The following is a 22,102-nucleotide window of genomic DNA, read 5'->3' as shown; positions in this document are numbered from 1 at the left end:
AATATTTAAGTGCTTACTATGTGCCAAGCACAGTTCTAAGCACTGGGGTAGTAACAAGCTAATCAGGTTGGACACAGTCCCTGTCCATCATAGGGTTCACAGTCTTAAGCCCCATTTTACAGATGAGGTAACTGATGTACAGAGAAGTTAAGTGACTTGCCCCAAATCACACAGCAGACAAGTGGAGGGACAGAGATTAGAATCCAGATCCTTCTGACCCCCAGGTCCACGCTCTATCCACTCATCCATGTTATTCATTGTTCCACAGATCTCACAGTATTTATTAGAGTCTCTCTAGAGGGTCAGCACCATGGTAATGTTCTGGTAAATAGGCCATCTTTCTGAATTGAATTCACATTTTGTAAAGGTCAAATGTGAATACAAATGACATGCTTGATTTTTAATTTCAACCAAAACATTTAGAGATATCAAAATGTATACATGAGGCAGTTTTGCTGTTCTAGCCAAACAACTTCATGAAATAAATACCTGTTTTTCCCACAGACATTGCCCTAATGATCTGCCATATATTTTCTGGAGGAGGAGAAATAGTGTTCCTAGAGGAGGAAGATAGGATGAAGAGGGCAGAAAGAAAGGAGAGAAAGGAAGAAAGATTTGGGTGTAATTGGTTTTGTAAGGAGTTGTTAGGAAGGATGATGCAGAAAAATTGGAAGAGGTAGGGGGTAGAACATGAGCCTAATAGAAATTTGTCAGAACAGGTAAGAGAATAAGGAGACATTTTAGTGGGCAAAGCAGTTAAGCTAGAAATGCTCTGGGCATCAATGTATGCCTGCCAAATTGTATCAAAAATACATCGATATGTTGTGCAAGCCATTGGCCTCATTTTTAATGAGGTCTAGATGGAAGGCAAGAGGGTCAAAAACAATGAGGTGAGGATCATCACCTTGCTCTATAAGAGACAGAAAGGAATCCATTAAGAACTGGAGGCCATTCACTCTATTAAACACTGATTGCCCTATCTATATTGGTCTGTTGTTAAGGAGGTTGGAGGCGGCAGCGCAAAAGATGATTCATTGAGTTCAGAGAAGTTCAATAAAAAGAAAAAATATTGGGGTCAGTTCAGTGCATATGATGTAATGAAAAGGAACTCTAGTGGGTATCTCATAAGTCTGGATCGGGAGAAGACATTATCATTATTATATGTTTACTATGTGCCAAGCAATGTTCGCAGCATCAGGATATAAGGTTATCAATCAATCGCACACAAGGTTATCAATCATTCCATAGTATTTGAGTGCTTAGTGTGTAAAGAGCACTGTACAAAATGCTTGGGGTCATACAATATAAGAGATGGCAGACTTGAGCCCTGCCAAGAACAAACTTAGTCTAAGAGGGGGCAAGTAGATTGAGAGCTTTAAAGCTGATGGAAAGGAGTTTCTGTGTAATGCAGAAGTGAATGGACAACGACTGGAGGTTCTTGAGGAATAGGGAAACATGGATTGAATGGTTTTGTAGAAAAGTGAGCTGGGCAGTAAAGTATGAACTGGAGTGGAGAGAGACAGGAGGCAGGGAGGTTAGCAAGGAGGATGATGAAGTAATCAAGGTGGGATAGGATACATACTTGGATTAACATGGTAGCTGTTTGGATGTACAGGAAAGGGTGGATTTTGTCAGTCATGGAGGTTGAACTGACAAGTAGGGATGTCCTGAAAGTAGGAGGAAATGCAAGACTGCAGAGGAAAGAGATCGGGGTTGGAGATGTAGATTTAGGAATCATCCACATAGAGATGGTAGCTGAAGCCATGGGAGTGAATGAGTTCTCCAAGGGAATGGATGTACTATATAGTAAAAGGGGACCCAGAATTGAGCCTTGAGGGACTCCCACGGTTAAGGGGTGGGAGACAGGGAAAGAGCCCATGAAAGAGACTGTAGGGAGTGGCTAGAGAGATAGGAGGAGAACCAGGAGAGGACAGTGTCAGTGAAGCCAAGATTAGATAATATTTGCAGGACAAGGATATGCTAAGCAGTGCTGAAGGCAGCTAAGAGGTTGAGGAGGATTAGAATGGAGTATCAGCCATTGGATTTGTCAAGATGATCATTGGTGATCTTTGAGAGAGCAGTTTCTGTGGAGTGAAGGGGGCAGAAGCCATAATGGAGGGGGTCAAGGAGAGAATTAGAGGAGTGAAACTTGAGACAGCTGGAGTAGAAAACTAGCTCAAGAATTTTGGAGAGGAATGATAGGAGCAAGATGGGGTGATAACTGGAGGGAGCCATAGGGTCAAGAGAGGTTTTGTTTATTATAGGGGAAAAAATGAGTATGTTTGAAATCAGTGGGGAATAAGCCAGTTGAAGGTGGTGGGCAGGAAGGCAAAAGGAATGGGGCAAGCGGTTTGATAAGGTACGACAGGATGGAGTCAGAGGTGCTGGTAGCGGGGGGTGGATTTTGTGAGGAGGTAGGAGATCTCCTCTTGAGAGATGGGAAAGTAGAAGAAGGGGTAGGGGGAGGGAGGGACTGGACAGGAGCCGGGAAGATTTTAGGGAGATCATACCTGTTGGTTTCAGTTTTCTCAATAAAGTATGTGGCCAGGTCATTAGGGTAAAAACATGGTGAGGTGGCGGAGGGGGGCCGGGGGGCATCGGGTTTGAGGATGGAATTAAACACCTGAAACAACTGGTGAGGGCAATGGACATGGGATAACATAAGGTTGGTTAAGTAATGTTGTTGGACTGAGGAGAGGGCAGAGCTAAAACAGGCAATGATGAACTTGAAGTGGATGAGGTCGGCCTGATATCTGGATTTCCACCAACGGTGCTCTGTGGCTAATGCCCAGGAGCAAAGGAAATGGACTGTGGGGGTGATCCAGGGCTGAGGGTTAGTGGTACAAGACGGACAATGGGATAGGAGAGGAAGTGAGTTGAGTTGGCGGTTTTGAAGGGACCGATTTTGTTCATCAAGGGAAGATAGTTTGGGTATAGAGACTAAATGGGGCATGATGACTTGAGAAAATTGGGTGGGGTCTCTGTGGGAGGATAGTACAGATTTGCAGGAAGGGGTTTACAGGAAAGACGCCAGGTGAGAAGGTTGTGTCCATTATCAGGTTGGATACATTCACTGTCCTAAATGGGACTCCCTACGTGGGAGAGAGTAGGATTTTTTAGATGATGAAACTGAGGCATAGAGAAGTTAATGATTTATCCAAGGTCACACAGCGGATAAGTGAGAGAACTGCTGCCCCGTTAGTACAATCATTCATACTTTCCTGACTGGATTACTGCATCAGCATCCTTTCTGATCTCCCAACCTCCTGTCTCTCCCCATTTCTGTCTATACTTCACTCTGCTGCCTGGATTATCTTTCTACAGAAACAGTCTGGGCATGTCACCCCACTCCTCAAAAATCTCCAGTGGCTGCCTATCAACCTTCACATCAAGCAAAAACTCTTCACTGTGGGCTTCAAAGCTCTTCATCACCTTTCTCCTTCTTACCTCACCTCCCTTCTCTCCTTCCACATCCCAGCCCACACACTCCACTCCTCTGGTGCTAACCTTCTCACTGTGCCTCGTTCTTGCCAGTCCTACTGTGGACCCTTGATCCACATCCTACCTCTGACCTGGAACACCTTCCCTCCTCAAATCCACCAAACAATCACACTCCTGCCCCACTTCAAAGCCCTACTGAAGGCTCACCTTCTCCAGGAGGACTTCTCAGCCTAAGCACCCCTTTTCTTCTGCTTCCCCCAACCCCAAATCACCTGGACTCACTCCCTTTGCTCTGCCCCCTTCCCCGCCCAACAGCACTTGTGTATATATGTACCTATTTTATAATTATATTCATTTATATTAATGATGTGCACAGATCTATGATTCTATTTATTTATATTGATGCCATTGATGCCTGTTTACTTGTTTTTATGCCTGTCTCCCCCCTTCTAGACTGTGAGCCCATTGTGGGCAGGGATGCCCTCCCTCTGCCCATCCGCCAAGCTAGCTCTCTTTCTCCCTTCAAGGCCCTGCTGAGAGCTCACCTCCTCCAGGTGGCCTTCCCAGATTGAGCCCCTTCCTTCCTCTCCCCCTCGTCCCCCTCTCCATCCCCCCCATCTTACCTCCTTCCCTTCCCCACAGCACCTGTATATATGTATATATGGTTGTACATATTTATTACTCTATTTATTTATTTATTTATTTTACTTGTACATATCTATCCTATTTATTTTATTTTGTTGGTATGTTTGGTTTTGTTTTCTGTCTCCCCCTTTTAGACTGTGAGCCCACTGTTGGGTAGGGACTGCCTCTATGTGCTGCCAATTTGTACTTCCCAAGCGCTTAGTACAGTGCTCTGCACATAGTAAGCGCTCAATAAATATGATTGATGATGATGATGATGATAGTCTCTGTTGCTGAAATGTACTTCCAAGTGCTTAGTACAGTGCTCAGCACACAGTAAGCACTCAGTAAATGGGATTGAACAAATGAATTGAATGAACTGGGATTGGAATTCATGTCTTCTGACTCCTAGGACTGTGCTCTTTCCATTAGGCCATGTAGCTTCTCACTTTTGAGAGAATGGATACCGAAGACTTTGTGGTATGCCCCAGTTGGTCAGAAAATGTGTAAGATTGATGTATCGGTACATTACGATTATTGTCCAGAGGAATGGATGGATTGGAGAGGAGACTGAAGGCTGAAGCGAAGGCAAGGCAGACTCAGCTGCAGCTCATTCCTATTTACCTTTTTAAGAGAAACTTGTCTCCTGGTTTACAAGACCAAGACAAGCTCTCACATGTCAATTGGAGATTGGAAAGATAAGGTACTAATTGGAATTGGTAGATGGCATCAAGTTAGTCATAGAAAAGCAAGTATTACTGAGCTGAAATCCTGAAAAGAATATGCAAATCTCCAGAGATCAGAGGCAATCAGAAAAAACTGGGGATTACAAGGCTAGAAGACATGACTGCACAGCAGACAAGTGTAGGCACTGGACTGCTCAAATGTGAGGTATCTTTTGGGGGCCGAGATGTTGCCAAGGCAAATTTGGTAATAAAATTGGAGGAAGAACAAGAACTACATGATAACTGTGGGCAATTATCACTTCCAGATATAATGATCCTGACTAAGCAGTTTTGAATTCCTTAGATTTTATATGTCAGTTTTGTATGAGTTGTGACTGAGACCCTTCAAACATCCAACCAATAGTATTGAGTTTCCACTCTAGGCCAAGCACTATACAAAGTGATCAGGAGAGAACAACAGACACAAACAATAATAATAATGATGGTATTTGTTAAGTGCTTAGTATGTGCAAAGCACTGTTCTAAGTGCTGGGGGGAATACAAGTTGAGCAGGTTGTCCCACGTTGGGCTCACAGTCTTAATCTCCATTGTACAGATGAGTTAACTGAGGCACAGAGAAGTAAAGTGACTTGCCCAGAGTACACAGCTGACAAGTGATGGAGCCGGGATTAGAACTCATGACCTCTGACTACCAAGCTCATGCTCTTTCCACTGAGCCATGCTGCTTCTAAAGATGGAGTATTGCCCCTAAGGAATTTATGGTCTTATGGGAGAAATGGGTAGACACAAATTATTTACCAATAGTGAAAGCAGGAGGAACAGAAGCAGCGTGGCTCAGTGGAAAAGAGCCCGGGCTTTGGAGTCAGAGGTCATGGGTTCGAATCCTGGCTCCGCCACATGTCTGCTGTGTGACCTTAGGCAAGTCACTTCACTTCTCTGAACCTCAGTTACCTCATCTGGAAAATGGGGATAAGACTGTGAGCCCTACGTGGGACGACTTAATCACCTTGTATTCACCCCAGTGCTTAGAACAGTGCTCTGCACATAGTAAGCACTTAACAAATGCCATTATTATTATTATTATTATTATAAATAGTTGAATAAGTATTTGTAAACATGTTGCGGGTCTGTCTTCCCCATTAAAACATAAGCTGTTGTATTTTCCCAAGTGCTTGGTATTGTGCATTGTGCTCAGTAGGCATTCAATAGATATTCTATTACAACTACTAAACTAATATATACGTATTGGGGCTAAGTATTGCAGCAGGAAGCTTACCTTTCTCTGACATGGCAGCTGCAACAGGTGAATTAATCCCTTCCCAGGTTGAGGGTTGGGGAGGGCACCTTCGTTCAAGTAACTGGGCTGAAATAGCCTCCATTACGGATTGGTCAGGGAGGGAAGGATGGCTCACAAGCTTTCTCCCTTGCCCTTCTGGGAAATGGAGTTTGAGTTTACCACCATTGTCTGACAACTGAGGCCACCCTGAATCCCGGGGAACAGGGCTCCAAGCAGAAAAGCTGACTTGGGTCACAAGAGGCAGAGCTTCTGGACTATGGTAAAGATCAAACAAGAGTCTTCCTGCCGCTGGCCTGGTGTGCTCACCTCCATATTTGTAGGCAAAAAATACTTTTCAGGCTTGAAGAATATAAAAAAATTTATGCTGCTTTTAACTGACCCTGGATATTACCCATAAAAACTGATAATGATAATAATTATAGTATCTGTAGGCACTTACTATGTTGCCAGGCACTGTACTAAGCTCTGGGGTGGCTATAAGCAAATCGGGTTGGACATAGGCCCTGTCCACGTGGGGCTGATATTGTCAATCCCCATTTTACAGATGCGGGAACTAAGGCACAGAGAAGTGAAGTGACTTGCCCAAGGTCACACAGCAGACAAGTGGCTGAGGTGGAATTAGAATCCAGGACCTTCTAAGATGGTTTGTAAATTAGAAGACATCAAGCAGTGGAGTGAAGATATTGCTGAATGGAAATGGCATTGATACCAAAATGATGAAGTCAATAGAAAAATGAATCAGTGATACAGAGCACTATACTAAGTGCTTTGGAGTAGGCAGACACATTCCCTGCCCACCAGAGGAAGCATTTGCAGCGTCAACCCATATTCATGTGTCTTTGACTATTTCCACTGCACAGTTTGGATATAACATGGTGGAAGAATTAGGGTACATCCTTCCCACACCACTAATCTGCTCTAGTATAATATGATCCACAAGTTAGCGCAAGTAGATTTGGAAGAAATGGATATGCACAAATGCACTGGGTGGGTCAGGGAGATTCCTAGCTTCATTGTTTTGGGCAGGGTACATGTCTACCAACTCTGTTGCATTGTACACTTCCAAGTGCTTAATACAGTACTCTGCTCAGAGTAAGTGCTCAATGAATATGACTAATTATTTAACTCTAACAGTGATCTATCCAATCCAGCATTCTATTCTTTTGGAGGGATACTTAGAGAATCAATCAATTAATGGTATTTATTTAGTGCTTACTGCGTGCAGAGCAGTGTATTGAGTGCTTTGGAGAGTTGTTTCTGTGAGCAAGGAACGTATCTACCAACTCGGTTATATTGTACTCGTGCAACCACTTAATATAATTAAGTTCAATTAATTAATTCAACAATTAGAGAAGCAGCATGGCTAAGTGGAAAGAGCCCCGGCTTGGGAGTCAGAGGTCATGGGTTCTAATACTGGCTCCACCACTTGTCAGCTGTGTGACTTTGGGAGAGTCACTTCACTTCTCTGTGCCTCAGTTACCTCATCTGTAAAATGGGGATTAAGACTGTGAGTCCCACATGGGACAACCTGATGGTCTTGTATCCCCTCTAGTGCTTAGAACAGTGCTTGGCACATAGTAAGCACTTAACAAATACCATTATTATTATTATTACAATGCTCTGCACAGAGTATTTTGCAATAAATAGTCTATTGATTGAATACAACATAACATGATAGACATGTTCCTTGCCCACAGTGAATTTATAGTCTATAGAGGGTTAAGGTTAGAGAAACAACATGGTGGTTGTTCTTCTTGATATCGTTGCTAATCATTCCCTGTCTTGTTCCTTGTAAACATCATAAGCAATGAACTTTTTTTTGTTTCATTTCATGTATTGCGTAAAATCTCAAATACCAAGATGTTTTTTTCATGAACAAAGCTTAGAAGTCAAGTTATGAGTTTTGATAGCACAAACTGAAATCCATATTTGACTAACATAATCTGGAGTTCAAACTTGTTTACTCCTAAGAAAATAAATCCTATTTCAGTGACTAAGACTAAAAACAATTAGTAATCAAAAAGCTTCATTTGAGATCAGTTGAACCTTCAAACCGATGAGCTAACTCAAAATGAATCAGAAGCATATGGATTAACTTCCCCTTATGAAACATGTGGTCCCTAGGAGAATTCTGGGAAAGATGAGTTTTACGTTTCTTGAACCTCAAGAGTGACTTGAAACATTCAAAAGACACAGAATGTCCTCATTTTTCACCCATTCTTGTACACATCATGCATTCCCAAACTGCAGAAGTTCATTTTCAAATAACTAACAAATATTTAGGGAATGATGGCTCAATCGTCACACTTATTATGCATGATAAGACTGAAAAGTTGTCAAGTGGTGTCCCTTTCAATTTACAGTAATTTTTTTTATTGAAATGTCCACAGGAAATTACACATGCCTTTTCTATTCAGCCCACTTTATTTTCCATACTGGAATTAGAAGCTGAAGAGGAATGGTAGTTCCATAATGGCTATGCCCTCTCTTTGTCAGTCTCCATATTGAAAATAAAAATCACATTTCTAAGAACCTATTTCAATGTTTGCTAAAGTACAAGGCTGATGTATCCAATTTTAAGCAACAAGAAACTTTATATGTCACATTAAATAAGAAGTCCTTGGGTTAGGAAAGGATGCTTGAGAAGAGTTCGTGGGTTTCTGAGTTAATAATGGAGAAATCACAGCAGACTGAAAGGTAGATTTACTTCTGATCATTACTGTATTTCTGAACAATAAAGCCTTTTTTGGGAGGATGACACAGACTACTCTGCTAGATGTTGAGGCCCTGAATTTCCTTCAGAACCCTGATTTCCACTCCTTCATTACTGATCTGTCCACTTTTTTCTTGATAAAAACACAGAAACACTTTTTCACTAGTTTGCAAGGAGAAGAAATGCAAATTTCCCCTCATTAATCATACTTTTGCCAACTGCAGTTTTGATGATCCATATTTAATATTCTGTACACCATTTTGGCTATTAGCTTTGAGGCCCACACATTAGACCTCCACCTGTCATATCAAGTAATAAACAATCTCATTCGCTATCCTGGTGCTTCCCAAAATGTTGACTTTTATGTCATTTAGATCCAGACTGAGTGCTCCACATTTCACTCTTGATTTTACAGCCTGAAATCAGTGGGCACTTTGTGTAGACTGCGATGGAAGTGACTTTGAAAAGGAAAATGGAGTTATTGCATTGTCTGGGTTATTATAAGGTGTCTGTGAGAAGGTATTTGATTGGAGTACAGGGTTGGGGGGATGAGAGTGTGTGAATGTGTGTGTTTTTGAGAGAAAATTCTTCCATTACAAAACCAGTTCATGCATCCCTTCTAGACCACTTAATCTAAGACCCTTATCTGCAGTAAGGGTAATAGAATTCAGGTGTAAATTTTAATAATTGCAGCAGTGATTACCTTTAGATCGTGCCAGTTCATTATTAGCTGCACAATTCCAGAGGCTCTCGTTAAATGGTCCATGGAATGAATCAGGCATGGAATTAACCTATCTTGAGTTCCCTAAAGCTTATGTCCCATGAAGGAGTACTTTTATTGCTCTGTGGATACCTACTCTGTTCCCTTATTCCCTTTGACAGGGCTGAAAATGCTACAAGTACCTGCTCCTAAATCTGCAGGCTGAGCTGTCATCCAATTTATTGAAAAAGGAAAAAGAAACCCAGCACTGAATGCATTTCCAATGCCCCAGTCTCACTCTTTGCAACTTCTTTCGTGGAAAATCATTACTGGCTAGACCTTTTGGTTTGGATGCCAATTCTAAGGTGACAGGCCTGACCCGATCTAAGCCTCTCTTCAGGGAACCCAGGAGGAATAGAGCCATTCTGGGGAATAGAAGGGTAAGTACTGGGTTAATAACTGCTAACTATATCTTTTTTTCAAAGCTTCGGTAAAATCCCAATTGCTTTGGTGTGGCTCTTTGAATGGGCTGGGTTTTGAAGTGCCTCCTTACTTGGGTTCACAGAATTTTTGAGAGCACCCCTTTGCCATGCAAAATCACGCTGTATAGGACCAAAGCACACTGGAAGCATCTTCTAGGAGGCTCTTTTGAAATTAAAAGAAAAAGTTCTCCTTCCCTACTGAATCTCTTTTTTGTATATTCTATATTCAACAGTTTCCTCAAGACTGTTTCAAGCAGAACATTCCTGGGTGATGGGACTGTTATTTTTTTTTCCAATCCTAAAAATCATTTTAGAGTAAAACTTCCATAAAATAATTTGTCTTCAAGAACTCTGTAGCTAATAATACAGATTGCTATTTTGAGTTTAAGATGATACAGGATAAAATGTTGACTAATATTTTAAAAGACTATTTCATGATTTAGCTGTTTCCATTTCATTCTCACACCATCATCATCAATAGCCTTTATAGACAAACTATTACGTGCAGGACATCTTACTAGGCACTACTAACTGGATTACAGCATAAGCCTCCTCTCCGATCTCCCATCCTCCTGTCTCTCCCCACTTCAATCCATACTTCATGCCACTGCCCGGATCGTCTTTGTGCAGAAACACTCTGGGCATGTTACTCCCCTTCTCAAAAATCTTCAGTGGCTACCAATCAACCTACACATCAGGCAAAAACTCCTCACCCTCGGCTTCAAGGCTGTCCATCACCTCGCCCCATCCTATCTCACCTCCCTTCTCTCCTTCTACAGCCCAGCCCGGACCCTCTGCTCCTCTGCTGCTAATCTCCTCACTGTGTCTTGTTCTCACCTATTCTGCTGTCGACCCCCAGCCCACGTCCTCCCCCGGCCTGGAATGCCCTCCCTCTGCACATCTGCCAAGCTAGCTCTCTTCCTCCCTTCAATGCCCTACTGAGAGCTCACCTCCTCCAGGAGGCCTTCCCAGACTGAGCCCCCGCTCCTTTCCCCCTACCCCCCATCTTACCTCCTTCCCCTCCCCTCAGCACCTGTATATATGTTTGTACATATTTATTACTCTATTTTACTTGTACATATTTATTCTATTTATTTTATTTTGTTAATATGTTTTGTTTTGTTGTCTGTCTCCCCCCTTCTAGACTGTGAGCCTGCTGTTGGGTAGGGACCATCTCTATATGTTGCAAACTTGTACTTCCCAAGTGCTTAGTACAGTGCTCTGCACACAGTAGGCACTCAATAAATATGACTGACTGAATGAATACTAATGTACATATTAAGCACTCCCTGGTTGCAATGTACTATACTAAGGGTTTTTGGAAAATACCACGAAGAGAGGAGACACAGTCCCTGCCCACCCTTGATCATCCAGCAGGAGAAACAGCATGACATATTGCTAGGGCATGGGCTTGGGAGTCAGAAGGTCATGGGTTCTAATCCTGGCTCGTCCACTTGTCTCCTGTGTGACCTTGGGCAAATCACTTCACTTCTCTGTGCCTCAGTTACCTCATCTGTAAAATGGGGATTGAGACTGTGAATCCCACATGGGCCAGGGACTGTGTCCAACTTAATTTGCTTGTATCCACCCCGGTGCTTAATACAGGGGTGGGCACATAGTGGATAGCACTTAAATGCCATCATTATACAACTTAAGTTAAAGACCTGGTTCCTACTAGTGAGGTGCTTGCATTGTACATGGAGAGACAAGGGATAAAAGGAGCAAGAGTCTAGAGGAAATTAAAGAGTGATTTAAACAGATAAATACACTGATATACACATGAGTAAAGTGGATGAGGGTTTGGCATGAATGGGTATGTAGGATTAATCATGGCATGCCTTTGGGAAGAGGTGGCATGTAGCTGCTGTGTGACCTTGGGCAAGTCACAATCTCTCTGGGTCTCAGTTACCTCATCTGTAAAATGGGGATTAAGTGTGTGAGCTCTATGGGGGATGGGGACTCTGTCCAATCTGAGTCTGTGGTCTTGACTCCTCCCAAGAAAATCATTTTACTCTACCATGCACATGACCTCTAATAGTAATATTTATTAATCACTAAATATATGCTACACACTGGTTTCAATTCAAGGTGATCAGATCCAGTTGCTGTCCCCCATGAGACCTGCAGTCTAAGAGAGGGAGAAGAGCATGTATTTTATTCACACTTTACTGTTGAGAAAACTGAAGCCCAGAGTAGTTAAGTAACTTGCCCAAATTTGCACAGCAGGAAAGTAGTGGGATCAGGACAAAAATCTGAGTCCCTTGGTACTCTATCCCACTGAATTGTAAGCTTCTGCTGGGCAGAGAAGCCTCTATTGATCTACCAACTCTATTGAACTGTAATCTCCCAACCACTTAATACATTGATACACTAATCAATAAGTGAATATTCTTGATTTTTAAGCCATACTGCTTTACCATTTTTCAACTATTGTTCATAATTTTTCCCTCACATAGAATTCCTCCTCCTCAAATCCACTTTAACCATCTTCAAATCCCCTAGTAATAACTATTGTACTTGTTAAGCTTACAATGTGCCAACCACTGTTCTAAGCACTGGGGGTGATCCATATTAAGGGATCGCCTGTGAGGTTGGACACAGTCTCTTGTCCCACATGGGGCTCACACTCTTATCCTTATTTTACAGATGAGGTAACTGAGGCACAGAGAAGTTAAGTGAAATTTAACTTATCTCTGTGTTTGCCCAACCACTCCTCTAGGCTTCAAAATAATTGTAAAATGTTTAAAAACAAAATATTTGAAAATCATTCTAACTGTGAGAAGAATGAAAGTGCAATTGATTTTATATGCACCCTTAGCACCACAATAATCTGCTTTTCCAGGAAGGGTGTCTCCCTCAAGAAGATGATCAAGTTGAGGATTCCAGGCAGGATTCTAGTCATAATTCTCCTTTCCATCTCCCACTGAAGAACATAGCAGAACTGCAATATGACTTGAGACCAAATAATACCACAACATATTCAATCAGTGATATTTATTGAGTACTAAGAGTGTAGCACTGTACTAAGTCCTTGTGAGAGTGCAACAGAAGCAAGAATGCATGTTACGTTCTTTCAAGAAGCTCAATTTAAAGGTAGAGACAGAAACTATCAATAAAGCACTTTGGAGGATAAAATAGGAAGTGGTATTTTTGAGAAAACATGAAGATGGTATGAATCTCTTCAGTTTAGCAGTGTCAGTGCTTACAATCTGAAGAAAACCGAGATTACATACCATTCTATTCATTCATTCATATTTATTGAGTGCTTACTGTGTGCAGAGCACTGTACTAAGTGTTTGGGAAGTACAAGTTGGCCACATATTCTACAATTGGGAAGTCTGGTCCACAACCAAAGATTTGCCGTGATAACCCAGAACATGATGTGATCACCAAATTCTGCTACCTGGAAGTTCACTACCCAATAAGGCATGATTAGCAATAACATAGAAGAGAGAATCCAAAAGGTCACTGTGGCTTTGGGGACACGGACAGAGTTTGCGGCATCATCATCATCATCATCATCAATCGTATTTATTGAGCGCTTACTATGTGCAGAGCACTGTACTAAGCGCTTGGGAAGTACAAATTGGCAACATATAGAGACAGTCCCTACCCAACAGTGGGCTCACAGTCTAAAAGGGGGAGACAGAGACCAAACATACTAACAAAATAAAATAAATAGAATAGATATGTACAAATAAATTAAATAAATAAATAAATAGAGTAAAAAAATATGTACAAACATATATACATATATACAGGTGCTGTGGGGAAGGGAGGGAGGTAAGATGGGGGGATGGAGAGGGGGACGAGGGGGAGAGGAAGGAAGGGGCTCAGTCTGGGAAGGCCTCCTGGAGGAGGTGAGCTCTCAGCAGGGCCTTGAAGGGAGGAAGAGAGCTAGCTTGGCGGATGGGCAGAGGGAGGGCATTCCAGGCCCGGGGGAGGATGTGGGCCAGGGGTCGACGGTGGGACAGGCGAGAACGAGGCACGGTGAGGAGATTAGTGTCAGAGGAGTGGAGGGTGCAGGCTGGGCTGTAGAAGGAGAGAAGGGAGGTGAGATAGGAGGGGGCAAGGTGATGGACAGCCTTGAAGCCCAGGGTGAGGAGTTTCTGCCTGATGCGCAGATTGATTGGTAGCCACTGGAGATTTTTGAGGAGGGGAGTAACATGCCCAGAGCGTTTCTGGACAAAGATAATCCGGGCAGCAGCATGAAGTATGGATTGAAGTGGAGAGAGACACGAGGATGGGAGATCAGAGAGAAGGCTGATGCAGTAGTCCAGACGGGATAGGATGAGAGCTTGAATGAGCAGGGTAGCGGTTGGGATGGAGAGGAAAGGGCGGATCTTGGCAATGTTGTGGAGCTGAGACCGGCAGGTTTTGGTCACGGCTTGGATGTGAGGATGTGAGTGCGGCAGTGTGAATCGAGCTTCATTCCAAAAACTAAAATCTATTATACCCTAGTGGTATCCAGCCTTCTCAAAGGTTGTTGGATCTGAACTTATTCAGAAGACACATCCAGCATGCAGAGTAGTTTCACCACCTATAAGCCATTTTCAGTGTCAACAGGACAAGATTACCAATATGACTGTCCCAGACTGTAGTAATCTCATCAGTATTGAGGCAGTGCTCACAACTCCTCAAATGCGTTAGGTGGGACATAGGAGAGTAATGACCTTCAGGAGCAGCTGCTACTACTCCAGCAGCTGTTATGTGGTAAACTGAAATGGGTCACATTCAAGCAGGAGGGTGGAGCAAACATTTTTGAGTAATAGAGAAGAGTCCCAACTAGCATAACCTCATCGCTGTTGTCTTAGTCTGTTGAGTCGTGTCCGACCCATAGCGACACCATAGACACATCTCTCACAGAATGCCCCACTTCCATCTGCAGTCATTCTGGTAGTGTATCTATAGGGTTTTCTGGTTAAAAATACAAAAGTGGTTTACCATTGCCTCCTTCCATGCGGTAAATGAGTCTCTGCCCTCGACTGTCTCCCATGCCACTGCTGCCCAGCATGGAGGAGTTTTGACTTGTAGCAGATTGCCTTCTACTTGCTAGCCACTGGCCAAGCTAGGAATGGAATGGTTATGCCTCTGCTTGACTCTCCCTCCTGTAGTCATGACTGGTAGGGGAATGGAAACTCTCCAGGTGTGACCTTGAAAGGAGTAAAACCTTGAGATGGGCTTTTGGAAGAAAAACCCACCTGGTAACCTGACAAGCAGCAATCAGAAGAGGGGTTGTTGTGCTTGATTGAAAGCTCTTAATAATAATGATGATAATAATAACAATAATATGGTAGTCTTAAAAACACAGGCAATTCCTGCCCAGGCCAGATGTATCAGAGACTGTGAGCCCATTGTTGGGTAGGGACCATCTCTATATGTTGCTGATTTGTACTCCCCAAGAGCTTAGTACAGGGATCTGCACACAGTACGCGCTCAATCAATACAATTAAATGAATGTATCTTTACACACTCACAATGTGGAAGAAAGTGTTAGTTATGTGATGATATTATTACTACTACTACTAAAAATAATGATGGTACTTCATGAGCACTTTTTATGTGATAAGCACTGGGCTAGGTACAATATAGTCAAATCAGACACAGCCCCATCCCCTGGCGCACAGCCTAAGGGGAGGGAGCACAGGCATTTAATCTGCACTTTATACATGAGGAAACTGAGGCACAGATAGATAGACTAACCCAAGGTCCCTCAGCAAGCCATCTGGGAAGCTGGGATTAGAACCCAGATCTTCTGACTCCCAATCCAGTGCTCTTTCCAGTAAGTCGAGCTACATCCAGCTGCACTTGTATACCTGGATATAATCTCATTGCCTAAATACGGAGAACAGATGACTTTAGTAGTAGTATCTGGTAAGACTACCAATTACTTTCTTCTTTGACATTATTTGAACTTTTCAGGAACAGCTATTATCTGGTACTTATCAACCAGCAGTACTGACATCCCCTATAGGGGCAATCTTGATAGATTGAGCCCTTGAGGGGAGGAGTCTCCACTGACCTGGACATGTTTAAGTCAAGCATTAGGAGCTCCACTAATTTGAGTAGAATGCAGTTCTTCCTATAGCAGATGTTGGAGGGATGTGATTTCTAAAGGCTACTAACGACTTCCCCCCACACCCACCCACACAAACACCCATCTTCTAGACTGTGAGCCCACTGTTGGGTAGGGACCGTCTCTATATGCTGCCAACTTGTACTTCCCAAGCGCTTAGTACAGTGCTCTGCACACAGTAAGCGCTCAATAAACACGATTGAATGAATGAATGAACCCATCCACTGGCAATTCAGTAGATCGTGCACAGTACTATTGTTTGAGTTATTCTGTCCTTCAACCTTGGAGCACTTGGAAGCACTGAACCTTAGTGGAAGTCGTGGATTGGGAATAAAAATACCTGGGTTTTAGCCTCTGGACTGCCATAGAATTTATGTCATTGACCCCCGGCAGCACTTACGTGCGTAACCGAGAGAAGCAGCATGACTCAGCGGAAAGAACATGGGCTTTGGAGTCAGAGGTCATGGATTCAAATCCTGCTCCGCCAATTGTCAGCTGGTGACTTTAGGCAATTCACAACTTCTCAGTGCCTCAGTTACCTCATCTGTAAAATGGGGATGATGACTTTGAGCCCCCCGGGGGACACCCTGATCACCTTGTAATCTCCCCAGTGCTTAGAACAGTGCTTTGCACATAGTAAGTGCTTAATATATGTCATTATTATTATTATTATTATCATTATTATCTCTCACCCTCTCTAGACTGTAAGGTCCTCATGGGAAGGAGATTTGTCTACCAACTCTGTCATATTGTACTCTTACAAGCACTTAGTAAAATACTCTGCACCCAGTAAGCACTCAAATATGATTGATTGATTGACCCATTGTGTGAGCTTGGATAAGTCAGTTAACCTCTCTGGGCCTCAGTTTCCTCATCGGCAAAATGGAGATAAGATTTCAAGCTTCATTAGACTGTGAGCCCACTGTTGGGTAGGGACTGTCTCTATGTGTTGCCAATTTGTACTTCCCAAGCGCTTAGTACAGTGCTCTGCACGTAGTAAGCGCTCAATAAATATGATTGATGATGATTTGAAACAGGTATTGTGTCATCTCATAACCTTGAATCTATCACAGCATTTAGCCTATAAATGCCTACATTTCCTCAATCAGTGTGCCTCAATTTCTTAGTCGGGATTAGATAGTAGCTCTCTCTACCACTGCTTGGACTACCTCTTTGATTGTGAGTATCATGAGGGACAGATGTTGTGTCTGACCTGATTATCTTGAACTTGGTAAATATTGTAATAATAATTATTAGTACCATTTCCTCTGGCTTTTCACATTAAATAATGAGTGGATGATTTAAGAATCCTGTTTTGCATTACCTAGTGGAAAGAATATGGGCCAGTAAGTCAGGGGATCTGAGTTCTAATTTTACCTCTGCCACATCTGCTGTGTCACCTTGGGAAAGGCACTCAATTCGTGTTTCAGTTTCCTCATCTGTAAAATGGGGTTTAGTACATGCCTCCCTCCTGCTTAGACTGTAAGCCCCACGTGGGATAGGGATTGAGTTCAACTTGATTACATTGTCTATCCCAGTGTTTAGCACAGTTCCTGGCACATAGTAAGCACTTAACAAGTACCACAATTCATACTGGAAAATTTAAGCCGGACACCAGCTTCAGAGACCAGAGCACGCTCCTCGGGGATACTTGCAGCCCTATTTTGGTTCCAAGCTTTTACAGTCTTAATCTTCCCAAGACATCTATCATGCTTAGCTTGATTTAAATCCATAGCTTAAAAAAGGTATCCAAAGACTTTCACACTATGTCAAGTAGGGTGCGATGCAAAAGGTTGGCAAAAGAACAAGATTCCGGGGATGTCATGAGGTCTATCCTACATAATTTGGCTTCTTCTCGATCCAAGGGAACACTTGCATCTGTCCATGCACAGGCCCCCTTGACGTTCAAATTGTAGCTTCTTTATGCTTAGGGATTAGACAAACATGGGGCCGCCAAGCTGATCAGGCAATAAAGGCAGAAAAACAAGGCTGATGTCCTCCAGATGCCTCATGGAAAGGTAAAATCCCACAGGATCAAGTCAACCTCGAGTAGCGAGAAGGAGTTACCAATTTAGGAATCAAAAGAGGCTCTGACAACTGACTGAATTCATGTGGACACAATGATAGATTCACTGGGCCAGCCAAGTACCTATTCTGTTCAATAACCATCCCAGATATAAGTTGGTTGGACTGTAGCCACCAGCTGCTCTGAGTCTCCCTCCAACTCTCACAGAGATGCTTTGCTGCATATTTTAACATTGTGACAAAAAGGTTTCATTTGCAATTTACAGGCCGAGCGGCGATGAGAACGTTTCACAGAGGTCAGCCTCCACCATTCTTCCTAGTGATGAAATTATAGTTTAAACAGCTGGAGCACATTCCCAGGAGAGACACTTGAATGTGGTCCTTTACAGCAGAATAAATCCATCAGACATATTTCATGTGTCCAATAACATTAATAGATACCAGAGCTCCTTTAATATTTAATGAACTTACTCAGAAGAAGTTGTATACTGGGGAACAAAGACCAATCAGAGAGGATAAGCTGATCCTTTTGCTACATAATGGCGAAAACAAAACCCAAATCTCAACTAGTGATTTCTCTTCCTTTCTGTAAACTTTGTCAGAAGAACCAGTCTACTACATGACACGTTTCATTTCCGTAATGGGCAAAAGAGTGTTTTCAGTCTTGCAATTCAAAAGTTAATCATTTCCATCCTGCTCACTATTTAATAGAGATGCCAGAAATCATAGAAGAGCTTTCAGCTTAGTGATGGAGAAAACAGGAGGGGAAAGGCAACTGGAGACACACAGAGCTAGCTGTCGGTCCTGAGCTTGGAGCCAAAATGGTCCTGGGCCTACTAATGAGGAGTGTCCATTAGGAGAAAGGTATCAAACTGAATGTGAGTTTTGGCTCCTGGATCACTTTGCTAATGGCCCTCAGGAGCAGCAGTGGCATTGCTGATCGGTGAAAAATGGACGTGAAAATCATAGTCTGAATTTAGGCATAATGGTTCTCAAGCTGAAAGCAATTTGGTTTTGTTTATAAAATTCACTAAAATTGGTTTGGCTGGGCAGAGGAAAAATGGCTTTAATCTGTGGTTTCAGATGCCGATTTTGCCACACAAATGTGAAACAATAGCAGACTTTCAAAGCATGGGAATTGGAAAGCCACAGGTCCTGACTGGCTGTATTTTATAACATTAGTGTTTGAAAGATATTGGCCTTCTGTCTATATCTCTAATCTATCATCTACCTATCTATCATCTAGTTGTCTTTGGTATTCAAAAACACCACTTATGGTAAAGTTCACTTACAAGGGCATGTATGCCTGAAAGCCAATGACATGTCCACAGTCCTGGCCATATTTGTGCACACAAAAAGGTTATTTGTTATGTTGTTATTTAATGAGGAGTTGACGCACTGCTGCCCATTGCATCAAGCCCAGTTTTGGGAGTCTAGGTTGCTAAATAGCAACCCAGACTGCCCGCACAACTAACACCTATGACTAACCTCTTCAATCAAGATGAGATCTAGGTTCTAATCTTGGTTCCACCACTTTGCTGTGTGACCTTGGACAAGCAATGTAACTTCTCTATGACTAAGCTTCCTCATATGTAAAATGGAGATTAAGTTTTATTCCCTCCTCAGACTGTGACACCCCATGTGGGACAAGGCAAGGACGGTGTCCAACCAATTATCTTGCATCTATCCCAGTGCTTAGTACAGTGCATGGCACATAGTAATCCCTTAGCAAGTATCATAATTATCATTGTGATTGTTGCTACATGGGAATTTAGGGACAGTCTGCTATCAAATTTGGAGGAAAAAAGAGGCAGGTAAAAAGTAAACACATTTCTTCATTGACCAAAAGTATAGCTCATTTTAATGAAAAATTGATGGAATTCAATGAAAAATGGATGGAATTCAAACTCCATGAATTTCATTTGTATCATTCATGATCATTTTCCTTCAACATTCATTTTCTATAGATTTGCAGTTCCTTATAAAGGGAGCAGAAAGCTGGTGGATTTGGGGAATGTATTATGTTTTTTGACTTTTGAAGGACTTCTTAGAAAAGAAAACAATTATACTAAACCTCACCCTTTCAAACAATTTTCAGGTATATAAATAGCATTATTATTCTTACTAGAACTCAGAAAGATAAATCAGGAGCAGATGGATGGAAACAAAGAAATCTTATGGCAAAGGCTATTGGATTCCTTTAGCAATGTTTCTGGTTGATATACCTGTAACTCATTTGTTGACAAAGTATTTCTTATGAAACTTGGCTTTTATTACTTTCCTGACTATGTCTCGAAAGGGTTAAATATCCTACCCAGCTAAGGCCTGAAGAAAGAAACTGAGTCACTCTCTGGCATCAAAAAGAAGCACATAAAAATATACTTTTATTAGGGGAGCAATTAACTCTTTAAAAATGTCCTTTCTTTATTCACTGAGGGTCATATTGAATCATGTCCTTGGAACGGAGTTACCCTGGAGAAACACATGATTCAGACAAAAGTGAAAGGGGTGGTGGGAGAATATTTTCTTAGTGTTTTATATTTTTTTGGTTATATTTTAAAATCTAAAAATGAGTGCACTTTAGGAAACAGAAAAATGTTAAAGTAAAGGAGCAGAGACCTTCCTTTGGAAATCTAGCCTAGTTCAGACAAAATTCTAAAGTAATAAAAGCTGAAACTAATTTCCAGATGGAATAAATTGGTTCCAGAGTTTCTGAAATTTTGGCCTGCATGTTCCACAGCTGAAGTTGATCCTCATTTAGAAACTTTACCACAGAGTGGGGGTGGGAGGGAGCTTCTACTGGGATATTTTTCCCCGAAAGAACACAGTCTTGGGAGCTAGTAGTGTGGTTCTTAGCTTCAGCTAGCCATTTCTTTCTGTTTCAAGGTACAAGGCAGAATAGACTCAGTGAACAGTCCAATTGACCTTCCTCTTACAATGGAGTGGAGTTGGTTAAAAATTATTCTTCTAGACTGGAAAAAAGCCTAACTTTGCAACACAAAGCTGGTGGGATTTCAATCTATCAGGATAGTTGAAACTATAGGAGAGTAAGATTGACCATTGGTTTCAAAAAACATTATGATGCAGACATAATGACAAGTTGACATTAAATACATAGAGATCTACAGATTCTGAAACTACTGTTAATACTTCCACTCAAGTCTTCCTTGTATCCTTCCTTGCAAAATCCTACCCAATCATGGAACAAATCTGTTTGTGGTCTAGACCTAAATGTAATATGCTTATAAATGATGGTGTCTTAAAAAAAAGTTATCAGGCATCACACAGAAGAAAAGAGTAAGGGTTTAAAAGCAAATCTGTGCATGCAACATCTCTTCCAAATAGATGATATTGCCTGGGCCTAGATTTCTAGATGAAGTCTAGGTAGGCTCAGTCTTAAACTGATTAGTCTGGGTACTTTTTTAATACTTCAACTCGACTGAAACTTAGTAACCCAAATTCCTAAAATGGTCATTTTAAAGAATCAGAGAACCGATCCCTGGGACTGTCCATGACTTGGGAAGGGCCTGTAGACTATATATCATTCCTTCCCTGGGAACTTGCCAAATTTATTTCTAGGGTCACGGTGGGGCTAAGAGGAAATTTTCCCTGCAGACTACCTGCTCATTATGAATTCACATTCCATTCAGGATTCAAGTTTCTTGGAGAAGTCCAGAATGAGGCTTCTATTCAATTTCATGAATATTACTACTACTAATAATAAAAATAATAATTAATTAATAATGATAATAATTGTGACATTTGTTAAGTGCTTACTATGCATTGAGCATTTTTTTAAGTGCCGGAATAGATGCAAGATAATCAGGTTGGACACAGTCCATGTCCCACAAGAGGTTCCCAATCTAATCAATCAGCCAGTCAATGATATTTATACAGTGCTTACTGTGTGCAGAGCACTGTACTGGAAGTCCACACAAAGAGACCTCTGAAAGCCCTACCAGCCTAATCATACCAAACATCTTAGCAATATTCTATTGTTGGATCTATCAACCACAAAATCTGTCGCCAAATCCTGTCAGTTCAACCATCACAATATC

This window comes from Tachyglossus aculeatus, chromosome 4, assembly GCF_015852505.1.
Source record: "Tachyglossus aculeatus isolate mTacAcu1 chromosome 4, mTacAcu1.pri, whole genome shotgun sequence".
NCBI classification, from domain to species: domain Eukaryota; kingdom Metazoa; phylum Chordata; class Mammalia; order Monotremata; family Tachyglossidae; genus Tachyglossus; species Tachyglossus aculeatus.
This window is presented reverse-complemented; position numbering follows the sequence as displayed.